The sequence below is a fragment of the Delphinapterus leucas genome, chromosome X, assembly GCF_059928025.1.
Source record: "Delphinapterus leucas isolate spDelLeu-1000000601 "Yukka" chromosome X, BTC_Dleu_Yukka2, whole genome shotgun sequence".
In the NCBI taxonomy this organism is placed as follows: Eukaryota; Metazoa; Chordata; class Mammalia; order Artiodactyla; family Monodontidae; genus Delphinapterus; species Delphinapterus leucas.
Genome location: NC_143150.1, coordinates 85124594 through 85136131, shown reverse-complemented (window position 1 = coordinate 85136131; position 11538 = coordinate 85124594). Strand labels below are relative to the sequence as shown.

Genomic DNA, 11538 nt, shown 5'->3' with positions numbered 1-11538 from the left:
GAGAAATGGAAATAAAAAACAAAAATAAACAAATGGACCTAATGAAACTTCAAAGCTTTTGCACAGCAAAGGAAACCATAAACAAGACCAAAAGACAACCCTCAGAATGGGAGGAAATATTTGCAAATGAAGCAACTGACAAAGGATTTATCTGCAAAATTTACAAGGAGCTCATGCAGCTCATTAACAAAAAATCAAACAACCCAATCCAAAAATGAGCAGAAGACCTAAATAGACATTTCTCCAAAGAAGATATACAGACTGCCAACAAACACATGAAAGAATGGTCAACATCCTTAATCATTAGAGAAATGAAAATCAAAACTACAATGAGATATCATCTCACACCAGTCAGAATGGCCATCATCAAAAAATCTAGAAACCATAAATGGTGGAGAGGGTATGGGGAAAAGGGAACACTCTTGCACTGCTGGTGGGAATGTGAATTGGTACAGCCACTATGGAGAACAGTATGGAGGTTCCTTAAAAAACTGCAAATAGAACTATCATATGACCCAGCAATCCCACTACTGGACATATACCCTGAGAAAACCATAATTCAAAAAGAATCATGTACCAAAATGTTCATTGCAGCTCTATTTACAATAGCCCGGAGATGGAAACAACCTAAGTGCCCATCATTGGATGAATGGATAAAGAAAATGTGGCACATATATACAATGGAATATTAGCCATAAAAAGAAACAAAATTGAGGTATTTGTAATGAGGTGGATGGACCTAGAGTCTGTCATACAGAGTGAAGTAAGTTAGAAAGAGAAAGACAAATACCGTATGCTAACACATATATGTGGAATTTAAGAAAAAAATTGTCATGAAGAACCTAGGGTTAAGACAGGAATAAAGACACAGACCTACTAGAGAATGGACTTGAGGATATGGGGAGGGAGAATTGTAAGCTCTGACAAAGCAAGAGAGAGGCATGGACATATATACACTACCAAATGTAAGGTAGATAGCTAGTGGGAAGCAGCCGCATAGCCCAGGGAGATCAGCTCAGTGCTTTGTGACCACCTGCAGAGGTGGGATAGGGAGGGTGGGAGGGAGGGAGCTGCAAGAGGGAAGAGATATGGGAACATATGTATATGTATAACTGATTCACTTTGTTATAAAGCAGAAACTAACACACCATTGTAAAGCAATTATACTCGAATAAGGATGTAAAAAAAATAGTAATAAATAAATAACAATGGCAGTGAATCTCAGATTTACAGAACAGTTTGCAACCAGCAGTGTGTTTGGTAACAGAAACATCAACATGGCCAAAAGGTTAATTCTTTTCCCTTTAGTGTTAATAACAAACGATTATTTGTAATATAAAGTGTTACTGAGCAGGTATAAACACTGGAATTATATTTTTTTGCTTTTAAAATCACTATTTAATAAATAATATAGCCCCTAAAGGTAAATTCTGAAAAGTTTTGAAAATTAGGGGATAGGAAGCTTCAGTTTCATTTTTTCACATGTCTCAGTCGTCATTCTTTCCTGTTTGTAAAAGTATGATTCTTATTTTAGTTGTAAGTTTTGATTAGTTTTAACATGACAACATATTAACAAATTAATTTTTCCCAGCTTTATTGAAATATGAACAACATCTAATAAATTATTTTGGTGTAGGCTTTTCCGTTTGCTCAATATTATGAATTGTAAGTGGAATGAAGCAGCATTTCCAGTTGATAAGTGGATCTACAGGTAATGCAGTATCTCCCAAATTAAGCTTGTGACAATCAAACCAATAAACTGCAGCATTGAGAAAACTATTGAGAAAATACAACCAGGGAATGTTCATCTCAGTGTAGGCTGGAATGTGCACTTTAAGTAAAAGGATGGTTACTTGAAGTAGTGCAAATGGCAACTGGGTACCAAGAAAACAGATACTAGCTTGGTCAGGGATACTTGTTTAGAGCTCACACTGTAACTAGCAGAATGAAAGGGAAAATATAGGATAGTCTCATTCATAGAGGAAGTTATCCTAATAGCCTGTAGCAAGGTAATGACTTCTGACCAAGAGGTTATAAAAGCCACAGATAAAATCATCACCATGAAAAATGACAGACAGTAACTGAACACTGAAGTAGAAAGGACATTGAAAAGAATCAACATTCTGTGCCTTCAGGCTTTGGTAGATAGCTGCATCTCCCAAAAGATAAGCAAGGACTGAAATATAAATTCAAATTACTGTGAAGAAATAAAATCATTTTTTGACGATTAAATGGAAGCTTGGCAGTTTTGGAGAGATTCAGGTAATAATTTGTACAAGCTCTCAGGAAAACTGTATAATAGAAAAAGCCATAAGTAAAGGAAATAATTTGACTAAATAGGCAGATGTGGTATTTAGTAAACCTAATGCCTAAATGTACAAGACTCCATGAAGTAGGATAGCATGGAAATGTTTACCAAAAATAAAAGATGACTGCTAGTGAGATGCAAGAGAAAAGAAAATAAAACAAACAAACAAAAAAACCCTGTAAAATTCTGTTATGTGTTTTTTTTCTTCTCATTCCTAGCTGGAAGATATTTAATAATATGTTCCCAACTATAAACAAGAATAGCAAACAGCTGACATCTAGGGGCTGGTTGGTTTGATTGAAGTGGCAGTGAAAAGAGCAGTCCTCTAAAGAAAAAGTAGTCATGTTTTCTAAATTTCAAAAGGCCTGCTGAAATACATACGATAAAACACTGCTTTATTTTATTTTCCATCCTTTGCTTTCTCCAGTGGGTCTTTCTGATGATGTTTCTGTTTTATTTCAGCTTTACTGCCTTCAATTACCTTACTTTTGATTCCTTGCATTTCATTTTGCTACACCACAATGCCCAGAGAATAAGTTCCAAGTCACTTGCACAAGTGTGGAGGAAGGCAGTGCATTTCCTCTTAGCTATACTTTTCCCAGCAGGCCATCTCCACCTGGTTGCATCCCCCTGAATGCAGAGGAAAGGCCCTGCAGCCACCTCTGGACACCACCCCAGACATAGCTGCTCTGGCTGGTGCTGGGCTTCTCAGGCGCTGGGGGCCCAACCAGATGTGCCATGAGGTCACCGCCCCAGCACCAGCAGCCCTGGACCCCAGGTGACTGCCCCAGGGAGGGGCAGGAACCCCTCACACCCTCTTGGCTCTGTCCCGTCCACCCTGTGCAGTGTCCTGGAGCAGAGGCAAAGGTGTGGGGCAGGGAGCAGGGCCACTGGGACCACTTACAATCCTGTCCAAGTTCTGGGGGTTCTGAGGGCTCTTGACCAGGAAGTGCAGGCCTAGGCTCCAAGCCACAATTGACTTTTGAGTGCTGATTTTGTATCCACAGACCTGATTTAACTCAATTTTTGTTTTTGCTTTTTGTTTTGGGGGTTTGTGGGTGCTTGGGAGTGTTTTTTTGTTTAGGTTCTTTTTTGTAGTTTTCTTGCTATTTTCTATGTAGACAATGTCATGTGCAGATATGGGCAGTTTTATTTCTTCATTTCCCATCTATATGTTTTTCATTTCTTTTTCTTACCTTACTTATTTTAGGGGCTAGAACTTCCTTTTTTTGAATAAGAGTGGAGAGGTTGGTCATCCTTTCCTTGTTCCCAAACTTAGTGGTAATCATTCAGTCTCTCACTATTAAGTATGAAGTTAGCTGTAGGGTTTTTGTTGACGTTCTTTACCAAGCTTAGGTAATTCATCACTATCCCTAATGTTCTGAAAATTTGTTATCATGAATTGGTGTTGGATTTTGTCAATAATCTTCTCTATTCCTGGATGTAATAATATTATTTTTGTTCTTTAGCCTTTGTGGACTACATTAATTGAATTTTTGCATGTTGAAACAACATTGCAAACCTGGAAAAACTCTCACTTGGTCATGATGTATAATTTTTTTATACAGTGTTAGATTTGGCTTGCTAATATTTTGTTAACAATTTTTGTGCTTATATTCATGACGGATTTGATACATAATGGCTTTTTTGGTATTGTCTTTGTCTGGTTTTGGTGTCAGGTTAATATTGGCCTCATCAAATGAGTTGGGAAGATTTTCCTCCTTTTAATTTTTGACAGAGGTTGTGTGGATTGGTGTGACTTCTTTAACTGATTCATATAATTTTCTATTTAAATCATCTGGGCCCGGAAATTTTTTTTGGAAGGTTTTTTTTAATTAAAAATTCAAGTTCTTGAATAGCTTTAGTGTTATTCAGATGTCTATTTAATCTTATTTGAGTTTTGATACTTTTTGGTTTTCGCGGAATTGGTCCTTTTCTTCTAAATTGTTGAGTTTATGAGCGTATTTATAGTATTCCCATATTATACTTTGTGATAGCTGCAGACTCTGGAACCATATCCTCTGTTTAACTCCTGGCACTGGTGATTTGTGTCATCTCTCTGGTATTTTTGTCAGTCTTGCTAGAGGGTTGTCAATTTCAGTGACAGTTTTGAAAAAATAACAATTTCTTTGATAGTCTCTGTTGTTTTCCTATTTTCAATTTGATTTCCATTCTGGTGTTTATTATTTCCTTTCTTGTGATTTCTTTTGGTTTATTTTTCTCTTTTTTCCTAGTTTCTTGGGATAGAAACGTTTACTTGAGACCTTTTCTCTTTTCTAATATAAGCATTTAGTGCTATAAATTTCCCTGTCATCACTGTTCCAGCGACTTCATTTTTATTCTGTTCCATGTATATTTTATTTCCTTTGTGATCTCCTTCTTGACCCATGGACTATTTATAAATATGTTGTTTCATTTCAATGTGTTCTGAGATTTTTCCTCTTGTCTTTCTATTATTGATTTCCCATTTTGTTCCATTATGGTCAGAGAACACACTCTGTGTGAATGATACCATTTCTTTTCAACTTTTTAAGGTTTGTTTCATGGCCCAGGATAAAGGTCTATGTTGGTGAATATTCTGCGGGAACTTGAAAAAAATATATTCTGCCTGTTATTGACTGGAGTGTTCTATATATGTCAATTAGATCGTGTTTTAGTTGACTGTTTTTTCAGATCTACTATATTCCTTTTGATATTCTATTTATCAACAGTTGTTTTATCAGTTGCTCAGAGGACTTTGATTTGTCTAATTCTCCCTTGATGACTCTTCTCTCTTTTCTGCTCTTGGGGAAGCTGTTCAGGTAGACAGCAGGTCTGGATGGTACCAGGGCTGAGGGTCAATTTGCTAGGACAAATTAATTAATACCTACTTAGCTTCAATAGTGTACAAAATACAGCTCCTATACAGCTCTTTCCATTATTTCTTCAAATATTCTTTCTGCCACTTTCTCTCTCTCCTCCTTCTGGGATTTAGCATGCATTGGTGCTAAAGATGGTGCACCATAGTTCTCTTGGTCTCTTTTCATTTTGCTTCATTATTTTCTCCTTCTGATAGTCAGAATGGATGATCTCAAGTGCCTGGCCTTCAAATTTACTGATTCTTCTGTGATTTTAAATCTGCTCTTGAAAACCTCTACTGAATTTTTAAAAATAATTCTTTCACCTCTTTTTACTTTTCTTAATGTGGCCACAAGAACGTTTAAAATTACCTATGTGGCTCCTGTTATATGTTCCTGTGTGTGTGTGGTGTGCATGTTTATTTATTTTTAAGAGCAACTTTGGTTTCACAGCAAAATTAAGAGAAATGTACAGAAATTTCCCAATTACTCTCTGCCTCTACATATGCATAGCTTCCCGCATTATCAACATCCCTCACCAGAGTGGTACATCTGTTACTGTTGGTGAACTCGCATTGTCACATCCATCATAAGCACCCAACGTCCATAGTTTATATGAGGGTTCACTCGGTACTGTGCATTCTATGGGTTTGGAAGAATGTATAAATGACATGTATCCATCATTATAGAACCATATAGAGTGTTTTCACTGCCCTAAAATTCCTCTGTGCTCCACCTATTCATGCCTCCCCACCTGAAACCCTAGCAATCACTGATCTTCTTATTGTCTCCATAGTTTTGCCTTTTCCAAAATATCATGAAGCTGGAATCTTACAGGTGTGTAGCTTTTTCAGGTGGGTTTCTTTCACTTAGTAATATGCATTTAAGGTTCCTCATTGTCTTCTCATGGCTTGACAGTTCATTTCTTTTAAGCACTGAATAATATTCCATTGTCTGGATGTACCACAGTTTATGTTTCCATTATACCTACTGAAGGTTGAACTTGAAGGTTGCCTCCAAATTTTGGCAAACATGAATAAAGCTGCTATGAACATACATGTGCATGATTTTTTTGTGGACATAAGTTTTTAAATTCTTTGGGTAAATACCAAGGGGTGTGATTCCTGGATAATATGTTAGAGTGTGTTTAGTTTCATAAGAGATTGCCAGACTGTCTTCAAAAGTTGGCTATACCATTTGTATTTCCACCAGCAATGAATGAGAGGTCCCGTTGCTGTACATTCTCACCAGCATTTGTTCTTGTCAGTATTCCAGATTTTGTCCATTCTAATAGGTGTGTAGTGGTATTTCATTGTTTTAATTGGAATTTTCCTGATAACATATGATGTGGAGCATCTCTTCCTACCTTTATTTTCCATCTGCATATCTTCTGAGATGAGATGTCTGTGAAGGTCTTTGGCCCATTTTTTTGATTGAGTTTTTTGGGTTTTTATTGTTGGGTTTTAAGTGTTTGTATATTTTGGATAACAGTCCTTTATCAGATATGCTTTTGTAAATATATTCTCTCAGTCCATGGTTTGTGTTATCATTCTCCTGATAGTGTCTATTGCAGAGAAGATGTTTTACATTTTAATTAGGTCCAACTTATCAATTTTTTTAAATGGATTGTGCCTTTGCTGTTGTATCTAAAAAGTCACCGCCATATCCAAAGTCTTCTAGACTTTTTTTCTTACGTTATCTTCTATGAGTTTTACAGTTTTACATTTTACATTTAGGCGTACAATCTATTTTAGTTAATTTCTGTGATGTAGTGAATTTTTCATTTGTTATCTGACATTCCAGCTCCAGAATTTTATTGGTTCCTTTTCACAGTTTCAATCTATTTATTATAATTTTCTATTTTGTGAGACATTGTTCTTCTGATTTCCTTTAATTCTTTATTTATAGTTTCCTTTATCTTTTTGAGCATATTTAAAGCAGGTATTTAAATGTCTTTTCTAGTAATTCCAATATCTGTTCTTCCTCAGGGACCATTTCCACTAATTATTTATTTTGTAAATGGTACTGTGGACGAAGAATGTCACTTGCCATATCAGTAAGCAAAGGGTGTTGCAGCCATCAAGCCATCAGCCACTGCAGATGAACCCCACCCTGAAGGTGTACCCTGAGGGAATTCAGGATGGAGAAAACAGGATACTGCCCCTAGACAGTTAAGGTGTACATCAAAGGAATGATTTCAATGAGCCCCAACTCTTGCATCTTCCCATACATAGAAAAGTGCCTAATTCATTAACTTGAGATGTCTAGTTTTTCCTTCCAACTACCTAGTGGTTTTTGGCAGAAACTCCTATATATCCCGGCTCCTTCCTTACCTTGCTGGAGTAGTCCCTGATTGCTGAGAGGCTGTCTCCCAGGCTTAAGTCCTCATTATGTCTGCTTAATAAAACATATTTCTCAACTGTTAGCTTGTGCAATTTTTTTCAGTTGACAGTACATAGGTTCTTATCTCTTCTCATGCTTTGAAATTTTTGTTGAAAACTATATTTGGAATGTTATAAAGAGGCAACTCTGGAAATGAGATTCTCCTCCCTTTCTTGAGTTTATTGTTGTTTGTATTTTTAGGGACTTTTAAAAATTATTTTTGAGAGACTCTCTCCTTTGCCATATGTGGTCATTGATGACTCTTTCTCATTACCTTTGTTCATTAGCTTTTATTAGTTCATTTATTTGTTCATTAGCTTTTATTTCATTAGCCAGTGTTTTCACAGAGAACCCTTTAAGTGTCTGGATATAAAAAAAACAACTCAGTCTTTTCAGGTAGGCTATGTGTGTGCATTTGGGCACAACTTCAACACATCTAGGCAGATTACAACTATGCGTTCACCTTCATTTCTCGTTTATACACACACACACACACACACACACACACACACACACACACACTGCACATACGTAAAGAGAGAGAGAGAGAGAGAAGAATTTAGTATAAGGAATTGAAGCATATAACTTGTAAGACAGAACAGCAGGCTGAAAATTCAGGTGAAAGATGATTTTACAGTCTTGAGTCTGAAATCTGCAGGAAAGGCCATCAGGTAGGAAACTCAGGCAGGATTTCTATGTAGCAGACTTGAGGAAGAAAAAAAGCTTGTTCAGGAAACCTTAGACTTTGCCCTTAGAGCTTCGCCTTGGCTGATGACCACCCAAATAATGAAGAGTAATCTGCTTTAGTCCAAGTCTACTAACTGTAAATATTAATCACATCTAAAAATATCTTCACAGCAACATCCAGACTGGTGTTTGGCCAAAGAACTGGGCACCATAGCCAGGCATGTTGACAAAAAATATTAACTATCACAATTTGCATGTAAATGTTTTTGAGGAACACTGTCCCCAAAGTCACTTCTCTGACATGAGAGAGATCTGAATTAGATGGAAAAAGGTAAGTCCTTTGCAATAGACCTTCAGGGAGCCACTAGACATTTCCAAATGGACAATCACAATTCTTTGAGGGCAAGGATCTGCTGCTCTCACCAGCACCAGGAAACCACACTGGGAACATGGGTTGACATCAAACCCGGGAGGTGGGGTGGGACAAAAGTAAGTTAAAATGTCACAATGCACTCCTACCAGGTTTTAGTCACCTTTTTGTTGTTTAAGCATTTGATTGGTTGCTATAAACCTTTGATTATTTTCCAGACATCTGAAAAGTTGATTTTGACGTTGATTTTACCAGTGCTTTTGTAGAGGGATGGTCCTTTGGAACTCCCTACGCTGACATTTTTGTTGCTGTCACTACAATCAAGATGCATTTTAAGGAACATTTAAGAAAAAAAGAACGTGTTTAAAAGAAGAAAGCTTATCCTCCATAGAATGCAGTGTATTTTTCACCATCAGTCGACCACAGTCTGGAAATTTTTACAGTAGTGAACCTACTCATAACCATAGCGCTGACTAGAATTAATATGATTTGTTGAGCATTTTACTCTGTGCAACTGATGCCCAAATTGCCTCACATGTGTGATCTCCTTTGATCCACACAGACAGTGTAGCAATATGTTCTATTTAGCCTAAGAACAGAAGAGGCAGATCATATAGGAACATTCCCTATTTTATTGAATAAGAAACTGAGGATTAGCCACTGACACAATATCAAAAGGAGAAAATCTAGCAAAATTAGGTTTGTCACTCAATTTGGGACAAGTCAACTTCTTGACCCTTCAGTTTCTTCATTGTAAAATGGGAACAAGAATATCTACATTCTAGGAAAGTTCTGAAGGTATAGTGGTATAACATATGTTCAATTGCTAGCAGACACGTGATCAACTAATATTTAAACTAAGAATGATAAGGAGGATTAGGGCTGCTATGTTCTCAGCCTCCACTATGAAAGTCCAGCACTAAATAGCTAATTTCATTAAATAGACTGCCAACTTGCACTGACTGTACAGGAGAAATAACAAGTCATTTCATGTTGTCATTTATCAGAATATTACAATATGGACCTAACCTCAAAGGAAATTTGTGTTTGGAAATTAATATTCAGGCATTGAGATGTAACACAAGGCCCAAAGAGTTGCAATACTGTTGCTTAATTTGGTGAAAAATCTAACCTTTCTGATTCTCAGTTTACAATTTACTGTAAAAAGACATCATAAGAAATCATTGGAGAAAATTTGAAAACCAAAAGCAAATACTTTGAAAAGACCAATATGATTGACAAGCCTCTATCCAGGCTAGCTAAGAAAAAAAAGAGGATGTAAGTTGCTAATATAAGAAATGAAAGAGAAGAGATCACTACAGATCCCATAGGCACTGAAAGGGTAACAGTATATAATGAACAACTCTATGCCCACAAACTTGATAACCTGACCAATTCCTAAAAAGACACAATTATCCAATACTCCCACAAGAAGAAATACACAATCTGAATAGGCTTCTATTTATTAAAGGAGTTGAATTAATGATTAATACCTTCCAAAGCAGAAAACCACAGGCCAAGATGGGTTGGCCATTGAATTCTAACAAATATTTGAAGAAGGAATTATACCAGTTCTGTAAAAGCTACTCCAAGAGATAGAACAAGGTAGAATACTTCCTAACTCATTCTATGAGGCCAGCCTTGTCCTAATACCAAGCCCAGGCAAAAACATTATAAGAAAAATACACATCAATATCTTTCATTAACACAAATGCAAAATCCTCAATAAAATAGTAGTAAATCAAATACTATAATTTATAAGAACAGTGCATATATCATGAACATGTGAGATTTTGAATTTACCAAGAGAAAAGTGACTCATTCCCTACAAGAGAAACTCCATAAGACTGGGTTTCTCAGTAGAAACCTTGCAGGTCAGGAGAGGGAATGATGTGTTCAAAATGCTGAAAGAAAAAAAAAGCCTACCAAGAATACTTTACTCAGCAAAGCTGTCCTTTGCATATAAAGGTGAGATAAAACTTTGCCAGCCAAACAAAAAATGAGGTAATTAATCACCACTAAACCTGCCTTTACAAGAAATCCTAAAGGGAGTCTTCAAGCTGAACCAAAATGATGCTAATTAGTAACATGTAAACCTGTAAAAGTATAAAACTCACTGGTAAATGTAAGCCTATAGTCAAACTCAAAATACTCCAAAACTGTAATGGCAGTGTGTAAATCACATTTAACTTGAGTGTAAAGGTTAAAAGACACACACACAAAAATAAATTTAAAATAACTTTAGCTAAATAATTTGATAATGGATACACTAAGTAAAACAATATAAACCATGACATCAAAAACATAAACGTGATGGTAAAGTAAAAGTATAGAGTTTTTGTATGCAATCAACATTAAATTGTTATTGCCACACAGCTCGCAGTGCCATGTTGGCAGGGGTGTGTGGAATGACTCTGTTTCAGAAAAGAGAAGACAAGATGATGGAGTAGAAGATCTTGAGTTCACCTCCTCCCACGAGAACATCAAAATCACAACAAACTGCTGAACAATCAACAATAAAGAAGACTGGAACCTACTGAAGACAAAGAAGAAATCACAATGAGATAGTAGGAGGGGTGTACTCACAATATAATCAAATTTCATACCCCCTGGTGGGTGACCCAGAAACTGGAGAATAATTATATCACAGAAATTCTCCCATGGGAGTGTGAGTTCTGAACCCCATGTCATGCTCCCCAGGCTGGGGGTCTGGCTACAGGATGAGGAGCCCTAAGAGCATTTGACTTTGAAGGCCACCAGGTCTTGTTTGCAGGAGCTCCAGAAGAGTGGGGGAAACAGAGACTCCAATATTGGAGGATGAACACAAGGTCTCATTTGCACTGGGACCCAGGGCAAAAGCAGTGACTTTGTAGGAGCCTGGGCCAGACCTACATGCTGGTCTTGAATTTATTCAGCTATGCAAGAGTGGTTCAAAATTTGAAAATCAATTGATG

At 36.7% G+C, this 11538-nt stretch overlaps 1 pseudogene; it reads right to left on the bottom strand.

Moving 5' to 3' along the window:
- Positions 1-1622: 1622 nt before the first annotated feature.
- Positions 1623-3571, bottom strand: LOC111169423 (putative G protein-coupled receptor 160; annotated as a pseudogene).
- Positions 3572-11538: the final 7967 nt, after the last annotated feature.